The sequence below is a fragment of the Schistocerca cancellata genome, chromosome 9, assembly GCF_023864275.1.
Source record: "Schistocerca cancellata isolate TAMUIC-IGC-003103 chromosome 9, iqSchCanc2.1, whole genome shotgun sequence".
NCBI lineage: Eukaryota > Metazoa > Arthropoda > Insecta > Orthoptera > Acrididae > Schistocerca > Schistocerca cancellata.
Genome location: NC_064634.1, coordinates 505,001,913 through 505,014,476, shown reverse-complemented (window position 1 = coordinate 505,014,476; position 12,564 = coordinate 505,001,913). Strand labels below are relative to the sequence as shown.

Genomic DNA, 12,564 nt, shown 5'->3' with positions numbered 1-12,564 from the left:
ATATGTCAATGAATGGAGCTACGGTGAATTTATGAAATCGCTTCAATCATTTGTCATAGCCCTGTACATGAGAAATACTCATCATTCCTTAAAGTGTATATCCTTTCTTCTGGCGGACACTGTATTTGTGTGTGAGTGTGCGACCCCCCGACATGTTGCGCCCTAGGTGCGCGTCTAGGATGCGTGCAGGAGGCGCTCGGCGCTGGACGGCTCCAGGCTGCTCCAGAGCGGGGGTCGGGCTCCAGCTCGCTCCAGGACGGCGGCGCGGCGCCGGCTCGGCACGTCAGAAACCGGTCGGCAGCATTTCGCGGTTTCGCAGGCGCTGGAGGCGGTGTGACGTCAGAGCGGCCGACGTCAGCGGAGAGTCCGGAGCGGCCAGGAGCAGAGGCCGCAGTCGGGCGGCGCGCGCCAAAGCCTCCAGCCTCCAGCCTCCAGCGTCCAGCCTCCAGCCTCCGGACCCAGGGCAGCAGCCACGGTGAGCCAGCCCTCCTCACAGCAGGCGATTGCGATTTGTCTCGCCTTCATACTGCCCCTTGTTTTACCTTTTTCTTAGATTAGGACCGTCTGTATGCATCTGAATAAACATTAGATTTGTTTTGCGAGACGCGTTTCGCCTCAGCTGTGTGTTCTGATACCGCTCAACACGAGCTCTTGCTGTACCGCTGGTCGAGTTGTTGTTACGCCCGCAGCACTGATGAACATTTTCAGTGCGGAACACAGAACCACACTCACACTTGTTAGCCTGTTTGGAACATTTCTGGAAATGCACACGGACGATCCTAAACAAAAACAACATTAATGTGATACAAGCAGCCACTGTGCATCGGCAGATCAGAAACGTAAAAAATGCAACTGATTTCTTTATTAGCTCCAGCCGATCCAGATGCACCTCTCCGAGGATTTGCAGTCTAAATGAATCAATAAAAGGCAATGCTTTTGAATGCTAAGATAGACTTTTTATCCATTTTATGCACAAAGCGTTTCGGAGAATAATAGCATTATCAGGTGTGTTTTTCGAGTATCACGCCTAGAAACGACGTCACCTTCTTTTTCCTGGTCTCATGCTGCGTCTTCACGGTGTCGGCATGTTATTTCGAATTTGGCGGTCTCAGCAGAGGATGACCGGATGCACTTCCTAACGCCACGCCTGTCCACGCCTCTCCCCTTCCCCCACCAGGGCGGGAACTGTGTACTGTGTACCCCACTCTCCAAGGACGTAGCCAAGATTTTGTCAAAGACTGGGGGGGGGGGGGGCGAGGGAAGGGGGAGGAGTCCGATCTGTTAAACGGGTTCTCAAAGAGACTTATGTTGTTAATTTATTCTGAAAATTTCAATAAAGAATTATGAACCATTTTATTCGACAATGATATTGGAGTTTTCATCAAGCAGAGATATAGTCTCTTTACTTAGGAATGCTGTATTTTGGCAAATCACTAAGAACCGGTCATGCTCCAATCTCCCTTCACCTTCCAAGGTCATTCTCTTCTTGTTTGAGTCTGCATTTGTGCTGAGGAAGTGATCAGGAATGGACTAGCGCTAATTTTTTAGGACACCACGATTATTACCGACAGGGCTTTTGGAACGAAGAGGTCTCTTTTCCACAGAGAAGCTTCAACAATTTTTTGGTGGCGAAAGAGGTCTCTTTTCCACAGAGAAGCTTCAACAATTTTTTGGTGGCGAAAATGCAAAAGATCTGGACTTATTGAACCTTACACTTTCCCAAATTTCCTCATTTTAAGTATCCATCTGCCACTTCTTGCGATGTAATAAAGATCATTTTTCATAATAAAGAATTTCCGGGCAGACAAATGCATGATCCCAAATGAGGAGAATATGGGTTATTATTTATTTATCACTGGAGAATTTGGAAAATCTGGTTTTTGCATACCGTTTTAAAATATAACAAAATGTACCGCAACAATAGATCGAATTCTAAAATTGGGTTTTTCCTTTACTCTCCGTGTTTGGTTATTCGATAGTGCATGAATACACACATATTTTAAGATTTCAAAATTAGTAAACCACCATACACTTATGCACTTTAAAGATTACTTGATAAGCGGTGCTTATAAAAAATTTTAAGCTGATATTTTGTAGTGAAGAAAGTGTTTTGCAAACTGCTTCCTCAGTTGAAAAAGCTGCTTGAGAGTTAGCAGAGGGTTACTAGGGGAAATAAATTGGACTGGAAACACAACTTTTTACATTTTTAATGTGGCCAATTGTTGAGGTAGTACATAATAAGAAAACGACACTCGACTTTAAAAATGATTTTTGAAATAAACAGTAGTTTATATTAAGTAGCTAGTCTATTGGTAGTATTTTTACTTACACTATACTACTGCAAAACAAAAATTAAGAAGTTGTTCTCAACCACTGAACCTAACTTAAGCACTTTTTCCAAATTCTGAGGGCACTTGAAACACTTTTTGATATGCTTTTCCATTTTGTTGGAATGTGACTGTGTGTATTCCTTAAAACAATATTTAAAACATACTACTTTCCTTTTTAAGTAGGAAAAGTTCCAAACAGGTGGATTTTCTTAACAATCTCGTAACTGTTCAATAGTTCATTGTCTACAACACTGTAAATATCACAAAGACGAGGTTATGTTGCTTCTCACTCGACAACATGAACTTCAACGACTGTTAGATGGTCAGACCAGTGCTTCTAATTCCAGTTAACTAAATAACTCACAGAACTGCATGAATTACATGCAATTACCAGCCACTCAAAACTTTATCTACTACTTATTTGGAATAATACCAATAGCACTAATATTTACTTAGTATAACTGGAATTTGAGTAAAAAAGTTTATCCGTAATTATTTTAGTTCCGGGTGTGTCACGTACCGATTCCAATTCCACAATTGCACCAATAGCGAATTCTCTAGGAATCGACTAGCATAGGAATCGAACAATTCCAGTGTCTTGGGCATAGATTCTTTGTTATTAAACCTTTTTTTAGGTTAGTCTTCTCATTTTATCTTCACTGCAATGCAGTCGTACGAAAATTGATAAGGAAAGGAGCAGAACAGAAAACTATAATCTGTTTCAAATGTCGCTACATCTGACAATAAACAATTTTTTCTGTTTTTTTGTTTTTTCACTGAAAACGGTGTAACATTTACGACTACACTTATCACTAAGAAACACATGCCAGCTGTTTAATATATTTAATAATAATATAATCATATAATATTCAGTGATTTGACACGGATTGTAAACTGTATTACATAACAAAGCGATGAGCTGACAATGCCTTTTATACCGCCTTATCACTACTCAGTGTTCAACGCGGCTTGTGTGTATGTGTGTGTGTGTGTGTGTGTGTGTGTGAGAGAGAGAGAGAGAGAGAGAGAGAGAGAGAGAGAGAGAGAGAGAGACCGAGAGTGAAGAGTAGAACAAGTAAAAAGAAAAAGATGTTGCTAATAATAAGCGGCTGTCAGCAACACACCTCCTTCCTTAGTTTGGCAATTTGGAATACTAGTAAAAAAGAAAGACACACTTGTCTCTTCTTTCCTTGCATTCTTAGTAGTAATAGCAGCTATAAACATTTTCTAACTTTTCATCGGAGCATCTTCCCGTTTCGTTAATGTAATTGGTAAATTACACATTCTATCAGTGATAACTTTAGAAAGTACTTTTTTTTGTAAATGTCCAGATTTTGGGCAATTCCCCATTTATAAATGTCCTGTTCACTCGGCATCAGCCCGACCCACATGTCTAGCAGAGTCGAAATATAAAAAAAAAGTCTTTCAGTATTCAGTTCGCCGAGAAAATTTTCAAAAAATGGTTCAAATGGCTCTGAGGACTATGGGACTTAACATCTGTGGTCATCAGACCCCTAGAACCTAGAACTACTTAAACCTAACTAACCTAAGGACATCACACACATCCATGCTCGAGGCAGGATTCGAACCTGCGACCGTAGCAGTCGCGCGGTTCCGGACTGAGCGCCTAGAACCGCTAGACCACCGCGGCTGGCGAGAAAATTTTAAATTTTCCAATTACTTCACAGGCCGAAAATCAGTTAACAACGCAAGTAAGGACTGGAGACCATTAACACAGTATGTTTCCACTCGTAAATGATTGCCTTTCCTCAGCACTTAACAGGAGGGTTTTCTCGATGGTGTCAGCAAGACTTCTGAGAGCGAAGGCCAGCAATGAGGCAGCTTCACACACACTGCAGTAGCGCCGCTTACCTGAAAAATACCTCCAAGAGCCGAAGCTCGGGTTGTGTGCTACCATTCGCCTTTCTTACAGAGCAAGACTAAACAACTCCTGGACTGTTATCGCAGTCGCTCGTGCCTGTTCACGTTCTTGCTCGCGAGCAGAACGTTAGCGGCGTGTCTGGGAGAGGGGGGTTTCGCGCGCACAGTGTGGTCAAGATAGTGATACGTCCCCTTAGAAAAATTATTGAATTACTGTGCTGATAAACCTCTTACATTATTTGATTTTCAAACAGCTGAGCAAAACTGAACGTACTCAGACATTTCGCTCTTTACCTATTCTGATCAACGCTAAACTGACACACAATATTTTTAGCGCAACGCAATCTGACTTTCAATAATCCCTACAAAAGAACGGCCCTGACTAACATTAACCTATACCTTTCACAAATCAATTACCTCACAAAAATCTTCGTTACTCGAACTACTGCAATACAGCGAGAGCAACTACTGCCAGCTAAATAAAAGATTCAAACTACTGAAGGCACTAACTACTGATAGGCATAGTTGGCAAATGAAAGATTCTGATAGTGAACAAACAATGTATTTACCTTAATAGTGTTCAAAAGTCATAATATATATAGCAGTTCATGACATCCATTCTTACAAATGTACTGTATCTGATGGACACACGTCCAGATCATCCGCTCTCAAAAATCCGCCATCTCACTTCCCCACATCCACCACTGCTGGCGGCTCACCTCCAACTGCGCAACGCTACGCGCTGTTAACATCCAACTGCCCAAAACTACAATAGCGAGTTCCAACAATGCAAACCAGCCACAGACTGCACGCAGCACAGCCAGTGATTTTCTTATAGAGCGCTACGTGGCGTTACCAACATAAAAACCTAAACAGCCTACTTACAACAACACAGGGGAAGAATGAAATTACAATGAAATCCAGACCATTAGCTGCTTACAGGTGTTGATAAATATCAACGGGGACAGTTGAAAATGTGAGCCCCGCCTGGGACTCGAACGCAAAATCTCCTGCTTACATAGCAGACGCTCTGTCCGACTGATCCATCGAGGACACAGAGGAATGTGCGACAGCAGTTTGTTATCTCTGGCACGCTTCCCGTGAGACCCACATTTCCAACTTACTGTCCACACACTACATTTGTAGTGCCCCTGCCCACTTTACATCTTACTCGCAGCAGTCAATCTACCGATTCCCGTAAGAGTTTGAGCAATGTGAGTGCATCCGCACTGAAGAAGATCATTGGCCAGTGAGCCTCGCCTATATGAAGCCGAAAGAACAGATACCATCTTCATACACAGGAGAAGGGCCAACCGTGAAATAGGGAAGAACCAATTTTAAAATCGGTGCCACCTAATAGCGGCAAGAGCGAGTCGCAGAAAGGGGAACCTTATGCTGCTACGCAGAAAGAAAGGTTCTCAAAAACTTTAGTGGAACGTAAGACCCTTAAGTTTTCAGAAAGTTCGTTTTAGTAAGGCACTATACAGGGTGCCTGTCCTAAGTATTCTGCTGCATCCATTTTCAATAAGCTACCACAAGAGCTTAGCAGTAGCCCAAACTTTTTTAAGTCTAAACTGAAGAGTTTCCTCATGGCTCACTCCTTCTATTCTGTCGAAGAGCTCCTGGAAGAGCTAAAAAATTAAGCAAATTCCAGTGTTACATTGTTGATTGTCTTCATTTAAACTTACGACTTGTCACCTGAATATGTTTTTTTTATATTTCATTTTATCTGTTTCTAATATCGTGTTATAATTTCATGTATTGACTCGTTCCTTGAACATGGAGACTTCTCCTTAATTTGGTCTCACGGAACAATAAATAAATAAATAAATAAATAAATAAGAATCGTCAAACGCATTTTCTCCGGTGCTTCAGCAGATACCCGCAGTTACGTTTTTGCCAAGTGTAGCTGGGGTGAGCTCAAACAAATACTGCTGGCCATGTCTTTCATGCAACATCCAGCGTCGACGGAGGCGTCGATTTGTTTCCCATTACAAAGAATATGATTTTCAAATCGGAATTTTACCTGCCCATTCGACAGAGCGTTTCCAGACTAGTCCTGTGCGGTATTTTATGGACATGTATTACCAACAAATACTGCTGGCCATGTCTTTCATGCGATACCCAGGGCCGACGGAGGCGTCGATTTGTTTCCCATTACAAAGAATATGATTTTCAAATCGGAATTTTACCTGCCCATTCGACAGAGCGTTTCCAGATTAGTACTGTGCGGTATTTTATGGACACGTATTACCAGGCACAGTAAAGCACGAGGAGTAACCCGTAGACCAGCTGCTGAGTGACAGCACGTCTCTGGACCGCACTGACTGATAGCGGCGTGCGGCAGCGCTGCTCGGTCACTGCCAGAGCTCTAGCTTACTCTCGGTATTTTACTGACCCTGTTTACGCATACCGATAAAACGAATATCGCTCTGCAGTAGTTCTAGACCGAGCTGTCGTATGGCCACGTAAAATTCCGCTTTAAATTTAATTTTGTTTGTAACGGGAAAGCAGGCCCGTGTGGCCGTGCAGTTCTAGGCGCTTCAGCCTGGAACCGCGTGACCGCTACGGTCGCAGGTTCGAATCCTGCCTCGGGCATGGATGTGTGTGATGTCCTTAGGTTAGTTAGGTTTAAGTAATTCTAAGTTCTAGGCGACTGATGACCACAGATGTTAAGTCCCATAGTGCTCAGAGCCATTTTTTTTGTAACGGGAAAAAAACTGGGCATCTGATCAGAGACACAATGAGAAGTATCTTATTGTGTATGTGGTGTCTGTGGACTACCACATAGCCTTTAACGTCATCGACAGAGCGACACTAGTCCAAAAACACAAACATCTGATGGGAGCCACACACCCATTGGCAATCACAATATCCTCAGATACAACAATATCCAAATATCAGACAGCATAATCCAGAGAAACATAGTTCTAGAAGGAGATCCAATTAGCCCAACGTTATTCAAAATCATGAACGCAGACGTCACAGACATAATCAGGGACACCTCTGCATCACTTATTCTCTATGCAGACGACTTGGCAATAGGCTCAGAAAATGCAGAAGAACTCCAAGAGGTCCTCAACTGGCTCACATCGTGGGCGAAAAGAAATAGATTACAAATAAACCACAACAAAACTAAACAAACTCCTTTTAGGAAATGAGGGAAACACTCTTCTATAAATACAATGACACTGCACAATAAACTTTTAGAGGTAGTACCAAAATTCAAGTATCTTGGACTCACCCTGCAAACCACCTTGTCATCCTTCAGTAACCATGTCAAAGAAAGAGCTGCCGTAGCAATAGAAGCCATCTACCACATCCAACAACCTCAACAATTATCACTGGATACAGCAATGTTACTGTTCAAGTCAGCCATTTCCCCAGTAGCTGCCTATGGGCTCAGCATCATATGGGAAAAACTCATCCTAAGCGACCTGATAACGATAGAAAAATCAAATCTCTTTACATGAAGAGGGTTCTAGGCATCGGGAAGTCAGCACCCTCCAGGATAACATGTGTATTAACCAAGGCAAACTACTTCATCTACGACATCAAAATGCAGTATTGGCTGCAAAATAGCAAGCCCGACGAAAATGGACGTCAAACCCTCACCGAGAAGTACAGAGCCATCTGGCCCTATTTCTACTCCACAGACGCCATAATGACGGACGAATGGAAACAAGCAAACTACAAGTTACGACACGTAGTAACGCGTTACGCCACGCATGGATTTCACCACAGACTCTGCCAAAACAAGAGATTTCACCATCCGAACGAAGACTGTTTTTCTGATTTGTGTAAGAAACATTGTGAGAGATATCACGCTCAAAACTACTAAATGAGGAAAACCTCGATTATAAAGCTGGCTTGATTATAAAACTGGCTTCATTTGTAATTTGTAATTTCTCTTTGCACATTGTGCGCTTTTCAATTAATAATACACTCCTGGAAATTGAAATAAGAACACCGTGAATTCATTGTCCCAAGAAGGGGAAACTTTATTCACACATTCCTGGGGTCAGATACATCACATGATCACACTGACAGAACCACAGGCACATAGACACAGGCAACAGAGCATGCACAATGTCGGCACTAGTACAGTGTATATCCACCTTTCGCAGCAATGCAGGCTGCTATTCTCCCATGGAGACGATCGTAGAGATGCTCGATGTAGTCCTGTGGAACGGCTTGCCATGCCATTTCCACCTGGCGCCTCAGTTGGACCAGCGTTCGTGCTGGACGTGCAGACCGCGTGAGACGACGCTTCATCCAGTCCCAAACATGCTCAATGGGGGACAGATCCGGAGATCTTGCTGGCCAGGGTAGTTGACTTACACCTTCTAGAGCACGTTGGGTGGCACGGGATACATGCGGACGTGCATTGTCCTGTTGGAACAGCAAGTTCCCTTGCCGGTCTAGGAATGGTAGAACGATGGGTTCGATGACGGTTTGGATGTACCGTGCACTATTCAGTGTCCCCTCGACGATCACCAGTAGTGTACGGCCAGTGTAGGAGATCGCTCCCCACACCATGATGCCGGGTGTTGGCCCTGTGTGCCTCGGTCGTATGCAGTCCTGATTGTGGCGCTCACCTGCACGGCGCCAAACACGCATACGACCATCATTGGCACCAAGGCAGAAGCGACTCTCATCGCTGAAGACGACACGTCTCCATTCGTCCCTCCATTCACGCCAGTCGCGACACCGCTGGAGGCGGGCTGCACGATGTTGGGGCGTGAGCGGAAGACGGCCTAACGGTGTGCGGAACCGTAGCCCAGCTTCATGGAGACGGTTGCGAATGGTCCTCGCCGATACCCCAGGAGCAACAGTGTCCCTAATTTGCTGGGAAGTGGCGGTGCGGTCCCCTACGGCACTGCGTAGGATCCTACGGTCTTGGCGTGCATCCGTGCGTCGCTGCGGTCCGGTCCCAGGTCGACGGGCACGTGCACCTTCCGCCGACCACTGGCGACAACATCGATGTACTGTGGAGACCTCACGCCCCACGTGTTGAGCAATTCGGCGGTACGTCCACCCGGCCTCCCGCATGCCCACTATACGCCCTCGCTCAAAGTCCGTCAACTGCACATACGGTTCACGTCCACGCTGTCATGGCATGCTACCAGTGTTAAAGACTGCGATGGAGCTCCGTATGCCACGGCAAACTGGCTGACACTGACGGCGGCGGTGCACAAATGCTGCGCAGCTAGCGCCATTCGACGGCCAACACCGCGGTTCCTGGTGTGTCCGCTGTGCCGTGCGTGTGATCATTGCTTGTACAGCCCTCTCGCAGTGTCCGGAGCAAGTATGGTGGGTCTGACACACCGGTGTCAATGTGTTCTTTTTTCCATTTCCAGGAGTGTATATGCTTTCGGACATGTGCGAAAGGTCAGAGACCACATATTTGACTAAGGCGATGTTGGCCAGCGCAGCTGCACACCAGCCTCGAGCCGTTTCGCAATCGGCGAGATGCCGAGAGTAATGAGGCTAACGAGCAGATCAGTAGCGTGTCCTCTAAGTTGAGAGTTCGGGTCACACTGGGGTCGTGCTAGGGTAGTCCGCGTGGTTGTGGCGACCGTTGTGTCCGGATGGCGTAGTAGTCACCGAATCTTGTAGTAAGCAGGAGACCTGGGTTCGAATCCCATCCCAGTACAAATTTTCACCTTGCCCCATTGATATAAATCAACGTCCACTGGCAGCTAATGTGTTTCACTCCTTTGTGTCTTAGTGTCTCTTCGGGCTGACTCCAGTTACACAACGCAAGAAGGAAACTGTAAATATCCGCTGAAACACCAGACTAAATCCACCCGACGGCCCATAGGATGAACACCCGTCACGTCATACCACGCCAAAGAATACGGAAATGGAAAATGTGAAGGATTTGAGCGTGTACAACAGGTTTTAAAACTTGAAAAGGAGCTCTCTGAAAAGAAGGGACAAGGGAAGAACAATCAAGTGAAGGTGCCGCTCAAATAAGCTACAAAATTACACCACATTTGACAAATCCACTGCCGGCCGCGGTGGTCGTGCGGTTCTGGTGCTGCAGTCCGGAACCGCGGGACTGCTACGGTCGCAGATTCGAATCCTGCCTCGGGCATGGGTGTGTGTGATGTCCTTAGGTTAGTTAGGTTTAAGTAGTTCTAAGTTCTAGGGGACTTATGACCTAAGATGTTGAGTCCCATAGTGCTCAGAGCCATTTGAACCATTTGACAAATCCACTTCCCCCTTTCGTGCATGGTCGTGTAAGAAAAGTATACTTCATAGTTGCAGCAAAAACTTTATGTCGACGTCAGGTAGAACAACTTCGCTCGGTGCCGTTATCAAACATTATAGTCGTCCCATACAGGTTACGGTAGACGACGTATAGAGCCAGCTTGTTAAATCTTTGAACGGAGTTGATTGCAGATTCTCTAGCGTTCTATGAAAGTGTAGATACCGCAGCCATACTGCTGGATGGGACGTTCTTGCCACTGTTGCAGAAAATGTACATTTGTCGTGGAATTTATTAGTTTTTGTGTTAACAGACGGAGCGCCTGTACAATCAGAATTCCTAGCATAACTATTGGAAGAGGAAAAATGATATAACCTGATGTGCAACTTGAGCTAGTTCTTCTCTAATACGACACGGACTGTAAAGACGATCTAAATTCCTCCACGCACTCGCCTCAGGATCGATTTCCTCGTTTACGCCATTCCCCACTCGGCACGCCTGCTGTGAAGCAGTCTTACACAGCGCTTGGAAACGGACTTCTCTGCTGCTTGGGAACGCCGCGAATTTGCGTCTTGTGCGTTGGAAACACGGTAGCTATCACTGCGTCTGAGCCGTGGTAAAAATTTGCTGTTTTGAAGAGCGCGCCGCAGTGCGTAGTGTGAAGCAGTCGCCCTCCGTTTCTGGCGGTGGGGTCGCTGTGGCAGTCGCAGCTTTGGTGTCTCCCTCTGGTGGGAAAGGGGAAAGGTTGCCTGTTCACGTGCTTTTAAGGGGCTCCGGAACGCCCTATACTTCCAATGTTAAAATAACGCTTATAAATTACATCTTTCCTCACAAAGTATTTGAGGTAGGAAGTTGAACTTTTTACAGATTATTTATTGGAATATGGGCTACAACTTAACACAGGGATTTTACAAAATTTTAGTTCAGTTATTAAAGATGATTTTTTTTTCAATTGTAATGATAATTCACAACATTTTTTGAAATTTTTTATTTATATATTCAAAAATATACAGTTTTTTGGAAAAAGGCTGTGTTAAATTATGCAGAAGGTACAGTGTAACATTTACTGAAAGTTTGAAACAAATATGTTTGGAAAATCCTTAGAAAACATGTAATTAGTATGAGAAAATAAAAGTTTTGGGAATCGAGCGACAAAGATTGGATTAACTTTTTAGTGCATTCCAGGTCCATAGGATGGATTATCTTCATCCTCTGCAAACTCCTCCTCCAGCTTCCTCTTGTTCCTCCTCCTGTTTACTCTTGCTTGTATTTCTAGACTCTTTACAGCCCTGTCTGCAGCCCGAAGGCGTTCCTTGTCTAAAGCAAGCATCGCTCGTACCATGTTGGAACCTATCTTCATTCCCATATTTCTAAATACCTTGTACCTTACAATGTTGCCTTCATTGAAAGTCGCAACAGCATCATACACACCAAAGTGAAGTGTTTCTATTCGAACAAATACAGTCTTGGGAATTCTCGACCATATAACACTATTTACACTTTCATTGGGGTTCTGAGTTTTTCCGTGAATACACTTTTTCAACAGGTCAGGTGCTGCTAAGTCTCTGAAAATAGGTTTAGCCACAACACATACTTTATCTCATATCACTAAAATGTACCTGATGAACACGGACATCAATAACAACACCATTTGACAGCAGTTTAACAGCGCCACAGTGGGTCACGCCCATGTAGAACACATTTAAAAAAAAATTAAAAATAGTTGTAGTCTTCGGAATTGAATAAATTATATATCTATTAAAAGGTAATAGTCTGCAGATTAAGAAAACGCAAAAAAATAAAAATTGAAATTTTCATGATTTTGAGCCTTTCCGGAGCCCCTTAAGGGGCGCTATGAGCTCGCTAGACGGCGAGTCTGGTGAGTTGATCATCCGGGTCAGTTTGGGGCAGTCAGTGTCTGTCTGTCGTCCGGAGTGCTAGTGTGTGTTAGGCCGCCAGTCCGCCAGTCTGCTCGAATTTGTTCAGGAAATGGTGATTGGCGGTTGGATCGATCGGTCGGTCGCGCACTGGGACAAAAGATGACTGGTCCGTCTTGAGCGTCGGCGCATGTGAGGTCGCCACGTCAGTGGGTCGCGCCGTATAGCGAGAGATAGTGGCTTCGCGGCCGACACGAGAGCA

At 44.7% G+C, this 12,564-nt stretch overlaps 1 protein-coding gene across 1 annotated transcript in view; it reads left to right on the top strand.

Annotated features, from left to right (window-relative positions):
• The first annotated feature begins 358 nt into the window (after positions 1-358).
• Positions 359-12,564, top strand: part of LOC126100558 (D-xylose transporter) — a 384,842-nt gene continuing 372,636 nt past the window's right edge. Inside the window, exon 1 of the mRNA XM_049911177.1 lies at positions 359-475. The gene's annotated coding sequence lies outside the window, so the exon portion shown is untranslated. The remainder of the gene's footprint in view (positions 476-12,564) is intronic.